This window comes from Mus pahari, chromosome 3, assembly GCF_900095145.1.
Source record: "Mus pahari chromosome 3, PAHARI_EIJ_v1.1, whole genome shotgun sequence".
NCBI lineage: Eukaryota > Metazoa > Chordata > Mammalia > Rodentia > Muridae > Mus > Mus pahari.
This window is the reverse complement of record NC_034592.1, coordinates 50,205,689-50,217,048: the sequence shown is the minus strand read 5'-3', so window position 1 is coordinate 50,217,048 and position 11,360 is coordinate 50,205,689.

The following is an 11,360-nucleotide window of genomic DNA, read 5'->3' as shown; positions in this document are numbered from 1 at the left end:
CCAAAGATCTGACACCTTTTTGCTCTTTCTCCTTCTGTTAAACTTTCTTCTGGCTATCATATATTAAGGAGTTGGGCAGCTCCAATGAGCCTTGTGAGTAAAGCATCTTAGAAGTGGGTATTTCAATACTAGTCAAGTCTTCAGATATCTGTCATCCTCATTGCCATCTAATGAGAAAATCTGGTCCCAGTCACCAAGCTAAAATGCCACTGAAACCTTAACTTACAGAGATAAATTTGTTTGATAAAGCCCTTTATTTTGGAACTATGCTTCCAAATGAATGAATTAATAATTTTAAGGGGCAAAAGATTTAAATGAAAGTTTCCACACAAAGAAGCTCTAAGCATGAGCAATAAGTATATGAAAAATGCAATAATATCATCATGTCATTAGGGAAATACAAACAAAACTATTGCAAATTCATTAGAAAATCTATAATAAAATAATCCTGGGGCTGGCATTTCTGACTCCCTGGGAAATGACATGCTTAGCATGGATAAAGACCTACATTCATTCCCAACACCAACAAACAGACAAAACAAGCTGCCTGTCTGCCAGTAGCAAAGAATGACTAGTGTGCAGCAAACTAACTTTTATGCACTGCTTAGGGGGAAATGCCAAGTATTTTTTTAAACATTTTATTTAAGTGAATAAATGTACTAAACAGCAGAAATTCAATGTTAGATATCTACTCAAGAAAAATAACAATATATCTCTATGCAAAAACCCATATGTGGCTACTCATAACACAGGGCCCCCAATGGAGGAGCTAGAGAAAGTACCCAAGGACCTGAAGGGGGCTGCAACCCTGTAGGTGCAACAACAATATGAACTAACCAGTACCCCCTGAGCTCGAGTCTCTAGCTGCATATGTAGCAGAAGATGGCCTAATTGGCCATCCTTGGGAAAGGAGGCCCCTTGTTCTTGCAAACTTTATATGACCCAGCACAGGGGAAGGCCAGGGCCAAGTAGTGGGAGTGGGTGGGTATGGAAGGGGTGGGGGTGGGGTATAGGGAACTTTCGGAATAGCATTTGAAATGTAAATAAAGAAAATAATAAATAAATAAATAAATAAATAATTAAAAATAAATTTAAAAAAAGCTATAAACAATCCAAATGTCCACCATCTCAAAAATGGATAAACATATATACATCAATTATATGATGTAAACATATATACATCAATTAAAGAAGCAAGCCATTTTATCTTTTCTCTGTTTTTCCTTTTCCAGTTATCGGTACTTCCATGGATCAAATTGGAATCTCTTGTAAGCTTTTTCCAAACCACCATTTCTTTTGGGCTTAATTAAATGATATTGTTACTAAGTTGGATATCTCTTTTTTATTATTATCTGTTTACAATTACATTGTAATGATAGATTGCACCTGTTTCCTTTTCTCTGATGTGCATTCCATAAAAACAGTACTTGCCTTCTGCTTGCCTTTGGAATCTTAAGACAAATGGGGAAATACAACACATACTTATGGAGTAATGGTAGGAATAAATAGATGATAGTAGATGTGACAACATTAAGAGTGGATTGGAGGGGCCTCTGATAATGCTTATCAGTTAAGGTCATTTGCTGATCTTTTAGAGAAATAGCTTGTGTTCTTAGCCTCAATTTCTGTATGGCTCACAACTACATGTAACTCCAGACCAAAATGATCAAATGCCTTTTTCTTGCATCCAAATTATAATAGGTATTCATGTTTGTTTTTGGGTCAATTTATTCAGAATAGCTTTTTCCATCTTTTTACCCTAAGTGGTGTCTATCCTTGGTGGTGAGGCGTGTTTCTTAGATGCAACACAAAGATAGATGTTGTTTTCTAATCCAGCCTGTGTCTTTTATTGTGGAACTGAGACCATTAATAGTCAGAGTTATAAATTGACAGTGCTTTTTGTTCTTGTTTTGATTTTGTTGATGTAGTGTTGGTATTCTCCCTCTTCCTTTGACTTAACTGCTCTTAAATTATTTATTCATTGTATAAAGTTTGGGTAGTCTCTGCAGATTGAAAATTTCTTTCCAGTGTCTTCAATTAAGTTGGATTGGTTGATACAAATTACTCAAATTTTGTTTTTTCAAGGTATATTTGTTTCAAGGTATATTTTTCTTTCTCTTTTAATTGTAATTGATAATTTTTCTGTTTTTACAGGTTGGAGGGTTTCAGAAAGGAATGAAGAGGAGCTAAAGGGGAAGGCTGAGAGAGTTGCAGACAAAGAACTATGAGGATCTTGGATTTGGGCTAAGAGACAAAGTTGAATTTCAGTTCTCATTTTGTGGAGGCCCTGTGAATTATGTCATTGATCCTAGGGATGGAGGGGAACATACTCTTTCTAATGACTTTTAAAGATATATTGTATTTTAGTATAATGCTAAAAGATTGGATTTTTTTCTTTTTCTTTTTCCTTTTTTTTTTTCTTACTGCTTTTTTCAGACCATAAGAGAACTTAGAATAGCATTCATACTAACAGGGAGACTTGATTTATTATGAAACTTGTGTTTTGAAAAGGCAGAGAATGTAGACAAGATGGACTTAAACTAATGATCATTAATTTAGAATAATAAATATATTACTAATTTGTAAAAATTGAAAGTGTCATATGATATTGTACTAAGTCATCAATTTCAATGAACTACAATCCTAAATGTAGCAGGTAATATGTAAAAATAAGAAAGATTTTAGAGGTATAATGAGAGAATACTAACTTCTGGTTGAAAGACTAACGATTGCATATGTAAGACTCAATAGTCACCATTAACTTATAAATGTGATCAAAAATAAAAAAATTAAAAATTCTCTTCTAAAATCAAAAGGGATGATGGAGATAAGAATGTGTGAAAGAAAGGACACAAGATTTAAAAATTGATAAGCATTCAGAGCAACCAAAGTCACCCTTAATCCTTAAGATATTTAAACTTGTAAGAACGTAAGAAATGTTGAGGTTATTTAGAGTGTGTTTGTGTGTGTGTGTGTGAAACTAGTACTAAAATTTATAAAAGATGATAAATAGGTACCAGATCAGTTATAAATATTCCGTAGGAGAAACATAAAGTTAGAAATTTATATCACTATGTTTTTTATTAGATATTTTTTATTAGATATTTTTTTATTTACATTTTGAATTTTATTCCCTATCCTCATTTCCCCACCAACCCCCCCCCCATCCTATCCTCCCTCCACTGCTCACTAACCCACCCACTCCTACTTCCCTGTCCTGGCATTCCCCTACACTGGGGCATGGAGCCTTCACAAGACCAAGGACCTCTCCCCTCATTGATGTCCCATAATGCCATCCTTTGCTACATATGCAGTTGGAACCTTGAGTCCCTCCATGTATACTATTTGGTTGGTGCTTTAGTCCCTGGGAGCTCTGGAGGGTACTGGTTGGTTCATATTGTTGTTCCTCCATTGGGGATCCTTTGCTCAGTCCAGTGGATGGCTGTGAGCATCCACTTCTGTAATTGTCAGGCACTGGCAGAGACTCTCAGGAAATAGCTATATCAGGCTCCTGTCAGCAAGCACTTGTTGGCATCCACAATAGTGTCTGGGTTTGGGAACTGTATATGGGATGAATCCACAGGTGGGACAGTCACTGGATGGCCTTTCCTTCAGATTTTACTCCAAACTTTGTCTCTGTATCTCCTCCCATGGATATTTTGATCCCCTTTCTAAGAAGGACCAAAGTATCCACACGGTAGTCTTCCTTCTTAAGCTTCATGTGGTCTGTGAATTGTGTCTTGAGTATTCTGAACTTCTGGGCTAATATCCATTTATCAGTGAGTGCATACCATCTGTGTTCTTTTGTGATTGGGTTATCTCAGTCAGGATGTTATTTTCTAGTTCTATCCATTTGCCTAAGAATTTCATCAAGTCATTGTTTTTAATAGCTGAGTAGTAATCCACAGTGCAAATTTACCACATTTTCTGTATCCATTCCTCTGGTGAAGGACATCTGGGTTCTTTCCAGCTTCTGACTATTATAAATAAGGCTGTTATGAACATAGAGGAGCATGTGTCCTTATTAAAAGTTGGAACATCTTCTGGGTATATGCCCAGGAGTGGTATAGCTGGGTCCTCAGGTAGTACTATGTCCAATTTTCTGAGGAACCACCAAACTGGTTTCCATAGTGGTTATACCAGCTTGCAATCCCACCAGCAATGGAGGAGTGTTCCTCTTTCTCCATATCCTTGTGAGCATCTGCTGTTACCTGAGGGTTTTTTTGTTTGTTTGTTTTGGTTTTAAAGTGATGACTTTATTAATAAATATACATCCATATGATTTTTTATCTTAGCAATTCTGACTGGTGTAAGATGGAATCTCAGGGTTGTTTTGATTTGCATTTCCCTGATGGCCAAGGATGTTGAACATTTCTTTAGGTGCTTTTCAGCCATTATGTATCCCTCAGTTGAGAATTCGTTCTTTAGCTCTGTACCCCATTTTTAATAGGGTTACTTGGTTCTCTGGAGTCTAACTTCTTGAATTCTTTGTATGTATTGGCTATTAGCCCTCTATCAGATGTAGGGTTAGTAAAGATCTTTTCCCATTCTGTTGGTTGCTGTTTTGTCCCTAAACATAGTAAAAGCAATTTACAGCAAACCAGTAGCCAGCATCAAACTAAATGGAGAGAAACTCGAAGCAATCCCACTAAAATCAGGGACTAGACAACGCTGTCCACGTCTCCCTACCTGTTCAATATAGTACTAGCCATAGCAATTAAACAACAAAAGGAGGTCAAAGGGATACAAATTGGAAAGGAAGAAGTCAAAATATCACTATGTTCAAGACAATTTTTTAGATGTGCTGTATAACACATAATTTAAAATGTTTTAAAAGTGGATAGGAAGTGAGATGTACTCAATTCAGTTGTTGAGACCCACTTAATGTGTAGAACTCTCTTAGTTTGCAAGTGACACACACTAGGAAGTTAATGTCTTGGTAGGCATGTTAGAGCAGAAAGGTACAAAAACCAGAAAGCTGAGCAGAGAGGATAACTGGCTCTCAGTAAAAGCACTCTGTTGGTGTGTTTCCTGTGCCTTGTGCGGGGAATGTGTGCTTCTACAGAGCTGTCATACAGCACCGTGGAAAGACTTCATAACATTGCTGACCAGTGGAAGGGCAGCACACAGAGCTGACCACAGAGGACGCCCGTAACAGTACATCACCTGTAAATCACAGTCTCTGACCTCACAGATTGATCTGGGGCTTGTATTTGAAGCCTTTATTGGTGTTCCTTCCTAGCATCTTACTACATGCTATAGGCTATTGTTTTCTTCAGCCATATCTGTTGTTTCTTAATTCTTGAACTTGATTATGGCTTAATTTGTTCTTCCTTTTCAACTTTTATAAGGATAAAGGTCGGCTCATTGGTCTGAGACCCTTCTTCTCTAACATAAGAATTCCATGCTATATATTTCCCCCAAGCCCCATTTTAGGCACATCCCACAAAATTTGATCTACCGGTGCTTTGATTTTCACTCAATAAAAACATTTGCCACATGTGTTGTGATGCTTCCTTGACCCATCTGCAATTTCAAAAGCAGTACCTAATTTTCAGACATCTGAGGAATTCCCAGGTATCTCTGCTACTAATGATTTCTGCCTTAATCCTTTTATGATCAAGAAAAAAGTTTATATTATTTAAGTTTCTTAAAGTTTCTATGATTTGTTTCATAACTCAGGGTGTATCTTGGAAAATTGTTCATGTGCACTTGAAAATACTTACATACTATTGTTTGAAGCACTGTAGGAACACTAACAAACTTGAATTGTTTGGGAGTGTTGAAGGCTGCAGGTATAATTGTGTATCTGAATATTTCTCCTTTACATTTTATCTGGGGTTTTTAAACGTAATAAAAATCTACCAAAATTTGCCATTTTAATAAAGTCTTCAATGAACATAACATTTGTCACTATACAACCATCACAATTAGGAATTTCTTAAATACCTTCAGTGTCCTAAACAAAATAGCCATTCCGAAAGAACTAACTTATCTGAACTCCTCCTGATCCCTAAGCTATATTCCTAATGTGTTCTACACAGTCCAAATAAGCACACCCACACTATGTTAACCCATTTTGGCTTATTAAATTTAGCATGGTGTATTTATCCATATTGAACCAGTAACATTCCTTTTTATGGCTTCATACTTTTCTTCCTCTTAAGCGTAGCCCTGACCTGCTGTATACATAAGCATCTGTGCATCTGTTCAAGCCTTTGTTTTCAAAGTTTTAAGATAATAAACAGGAATTATTTTAGGATCTGTAGCTTTTTGAGGTACAGGCAAGCTCATTACTAAAGCAGATGCATTTTTAATATTCCTATACACAGTATAGGAAGTTTGCACATTATTCATATCATTACTAAACTCACTCCTTTCCTTTTTCTTTTTATCCTAGTCACTCTGGAACTGTGGCTCATTATAATGATTTTCCTAAAGACATTGAGTGTCATTTAAAGTGCTGAGTTGCCCTTGTGTGTCTTTCTTGGAGACCCAACTACTTCCCTTAGATTTAAATCTTCCATCGTCCATGTCACATTTTAGAAATGTTATGAGACACATAATTTACTAACATTTCACCTGGGTCTTACTTGCACATTTTTGGTAACACCAATGCAATGGCACATTTTCTCATTTTGAGTAAGTTCATATTGTTTATTCATGCTGTGGTTGTTAATTCCTTGGTTGTTATATCTAAGCCTTCATTGTCAAATTCAAGGCTGTACTGGCTAGTTTTGTGTCAACTTNACACAGCTGGAGTTATCACAGAGAAAGGAGCTTTAGTTGGGGCAATGCCTCCATGAGATCCAGCTGTGGGGCATTTTCTCCATTAGTGATCAAGGGGGAGGGTCCCTTGTGGGTGGTGCCATCTCTAGGCTGGTAGTCTTGGGTTCTATAAGAAAGCAGGCTGAGCAAGCCAGGGGAAACAAGGCAGTAAAGAACATCCCTCCATGGCTTCTGCATCAGCTCCTGCTCCCTGACCTGCTTGAGTTCCAGTCCTGCATCCTTTGGTGATCAACAGCAGCATGGAAATGTAAGCCAAATAAACCCTTTCCTCCCCAAACTGCTTCTTGGTTATGATGTTTGTACAGGAATAGAAACCCTGACTAAGACAAAGGCGATAAAGCTTTGTTATGGGTTCTTCTTACACTTCTATTGCTTTAGTTCAACTATTAGGATTATTGACCCATTTTGAGTTAATTTGCCACATATTGTGCAAAGTAGTTTGTCTGAAAACTATTTAAATACTTAATGGTGATGGAGTCCAAGAGGAAGAATCAGGATGAGTCTCAAAAGAGGATATATCAAAGGGTTGGATATCTTTTCAAAGAGATATGTGGACAAAATATATCAAAAGTAGGAGATGAGCACACAGAAGTAACACCCTAGACAAGGACACTGACTCAAGAAAGAGGTTTCTGAGAGAGTTGCTGCTACAGCCATGGTCTGTCATCTATCTTAATGTACAAAGAAGTATAGACTCAAGTGCTTTTCTGGTGCTAAATATAGTAATTCTTTCAGATATTGTTCAAAGAAATAAATGAGTTGACCTCATAAAATTTGGAAATTATTTCAACTCTTTTGGTGTACCCTTACCAAAAAATATCAAGGTTTAGGACATTGGTTGAGTTTTTTTAAAAAATAAAAAATAAAACCACATTTCAGGAAAGCAAATACAACCCCCAACACTTTCAAACATGCCTTCACTCCACTATACCTAGATCTCACAGCTGCAAACTGCGCCACAACAATAAAGCTGATTGCACACTCAAAATGACCAGGGGCTGAAAAAACTAAATGAAGAAAGAAACTTCCTTTTTAAAAAGTCTGTAAATGCTTCCAATTTATGAAATTGTTTGAATTTGCTTAGTTGATGCAGGAAGAAAAATGCAGCCAATTGTGCTGTTATGGTCATATTTCTGATATTGGTGGGGTTTATTAAAACTGTAGGGTAATTTCAGGAATAGAACTGATTGTGATTGATTATGAAGTCTGTTTGATCTTTAGTTCATTTTATCATGGGAAACGAAAGAAGAGAGAACGAATTACCTGTTCCTTAGTGAGAAGTACTAATATGGACGGTTTTGATCTGTTAAGTCATTTTTTTTCCTCAAAAAACCCTTTGTGGCAAGTACTGTCAACCCCCATTCTTAGTCCTGAAAAACAGGGGACTAGGAAATATTAAGTCACTTGCCTGAAGTGATACAGAATAATTTTTACACATAGAATTTGAACTCACGACTCTCTCTAAAGCCGCTATGCTTTCCAGTATTCCAGTGTTTGCCTCAGAAGCCTGTCCACAGCAAGAATCTGAAACTTGGAAATGTTCAGCCTGATATTAAACAGAAAGAATCATGAAGTGTTAAAAGCAGTGCCCATTGGAACTATCATATAATTTCATATTATCTCTCTTTTACAACCAGAACCACTTTGTATCTCTAGAAAAGGTAAGATATGTAAGTAATATTTTCACATTGTCTCTGATAGCAGAAAACAGCATAGTTTAGGTGGGCATGTTCTCCCCGCCATGGGCTTGATTGTCTTGTGTGCTGGAATTTCTGTTACAAAAATAGCTCAGTGGTGAAGAAAAGGACAGAGGTGGAAGCTACAAGATCACAGACTGGCTGAAATGATCCAATTTTAGCTTAAGCCTTTGTGAGAGGAAGCCAACAATCCACTGTTGTTTCCAAAGGAACCTGTGGACCCTGGGAGGGTGCCTACTGGTGTCGTCTGTTATCCAGCTGGAATGAAATTAGGTTAACAGTTGCATTGGGCCACATTGAGAGAGTATTACCTTCTGGTGCTGTCCATCACTAGGAAAGCAGGCTTCAAGGGATGAAGTCCAGTCTCCTCCTTTTTCTGACAAGAAGCAGGTGCAGAGACAAAGACTCATATACCTGGGCTAAAAGTAAAGGGTAAATTCCAATTCTGGAGGGAAACTGAGAGTTGTAAGGGAAGTATGTGGCCAAACCCTAGGTTTACAGACTTGGAAACAAAGAGGTCCTGACAACTGCTGTATACCACAACAGCAACACCAACACCAACACCAGTTACTTAGTACATTCTTAACAGATCCTGAAAAATTAGCCCCAGTGCCTATGGATCCAGCCTCCAAAAGACCTCTTCCCTTACCTTGGGTTACTTTAAGAGCCTAGTGCTTGTGACTGGGGCTGGGGGCTATGACTAAGAGAGGAAGATGCTTGTGGCGGAAATATGAACACCCGAGTTCAAATCTCCATTACCCTTGTAAAGTAGGGCTAATCAGTGTGAATCTGAAATCTCATCACGCCAGCTTGAGTCATGTGGGACATAGGGATGAGAGGACTCTCTAAAACTAAAGGGCCAGGAAAACTGGCACATACATCAGTGAACAATAAATAGAGCTTGTCTCAAACTGGAATGTAAACACAATATCTCTTGGTGGTCTTCTTACCTCCACAAATGTTCCATAGTCACACACGGCACCCCCCCCCCAACATGCTCATATAATATGTGTATATGCACATATGAACAATTATTTTTAAGACTTAAAGTAGTATTGCATATGGATTTAGCAATCCAGTGGCCAGAGAAGTCAATATGAACACTCTCCAATCACTTCTCTATTCAATCAGCAAGCACTTATTAAAGATCCAGATCTAGTAACTCTTTTTTTTTTTTTTCAGTTTAAGGAGACAGTGACAGGAGAAATGGCTTAAAAATGAGCAGCACTTGATGCTCTTGCAGAAGGCCTGGGTTTGTGTCCCAGCACCTGTACTGTCGCTTACAACTGTGTGCTATTCTAGTGCCGGGATATCTAAAGCCTTCTTTTGGTGTCATTGGCCATGCCTGTGGTGTTCATACACACACTGGTAAGCACACATAATAAATATATGTCTTAGGTAAAATAAAATATTTTAAGTTTCAGTATTACTGATATTTTTTGTTCATGTATATCGTATACTCATATTTTATCTGACTTAGTCTTTGTTTTTCATCTATCACTGAGCAAATAGCAGTTGATCCATAAGCAAACAAGAATAAGTGCTGAGTTCCATTACTTGATCAAAACCAACTATTTTCTGTGAGGCAGGGTCCATGTATACATTCCAAGATGGTCTCGCTTTATGATTCTCTTGGCTCAGACTCTTGAGTTTCCTGCAGTCCCAGAAGTGTGTTCTTGCTCAGTCAGACAACGTTTCTTATCACCATAGATGTTAAGTTCTTTAGTCCTATAATTTATTTAAATTCAGTGTAAAGTGATGTTTAAATGTCTACAAAATTAAATACTCCTCTGAATGCCGGTTATGGCTTGATGGGTAATGGAATGAATCACCAAGCCTAATGACCTGAGTTCAACGTCTGGAACTCTAAATGTAGGAGAAAGATGACTTCCCCAAGCTATGCTCTGACCTCCACATAATAAAATAAACATATATCATTTTTTTTTAGTTGAAAACACATGTTTGGTTTTATCAAACATTTGAAGGTGACTCGTATGTGATGGAAACAACACAGACGGTTTATATAGTAACTCATAATAACTCTATGATGTCTATAGATTTACACTTATATTTATACTTTATATAAATGGACATTGAAGCTCAGAATGGTTCAAAAGATTGGTCTCAATGCAGGGAGTGTTGTTCACACACACATCCTATGCTTTGATGAGTTCTACCTCCACTAAAGTCCTCACTCATTATTAGTCATTTTTTTCAGAGCCCTTGGAATTCACTTGCTTCTGGTATTATGTTCAATTTATAGAACTCAGATTTGCTTGTCTCCAACTCCCCCTTAAAATGGGTGCTTGCCAGGCAGTGGCGGCACATGCCTTTAAACCCAGCACTTGGGAGGCAGAGGCAGAGGCAGGCAGATATCTGAGTTAGAGGCCAGCCTGGTCTATAGAGTGAGAACCAGGACAGCCAGGACTACACAGAGAAACCCTGTCTTGAAAAACAAAAACCAAAAAAAAAAAAGGGGGGGGGGAGTGTGGGGGGGCGTTTGCTCCATGGATAGCCTGGTGTGCCTTTGCAAGCATTGCCATGGAATCAGCTGGTAGCTTCTGTGGCTGCCTGTAGGAAAAGAGTGATGGGCTTTGGAATGACATGGATCACATTCACCTAGGACTGACCCCATTCCACAAAGGTCTTCCTAACCACTCCAATTTATTCTACCTCTCAGGACTGAGTTGAGGGATGTTGTAGTGTTAGCTCTGTAGGGGCTGGAGTTGGAAAAAGTAAGTTTGTGTTATAATGGTGGGTTAAATGTGGACCAATGGTCAGAGGAGATGGAGGATAGGGCAATTAAAAATCTGAAAGATTGGGCTGGTGAGATGGCTCAGCAGATAAGAGCACCCGACTGCTCTTCCAAAGGTG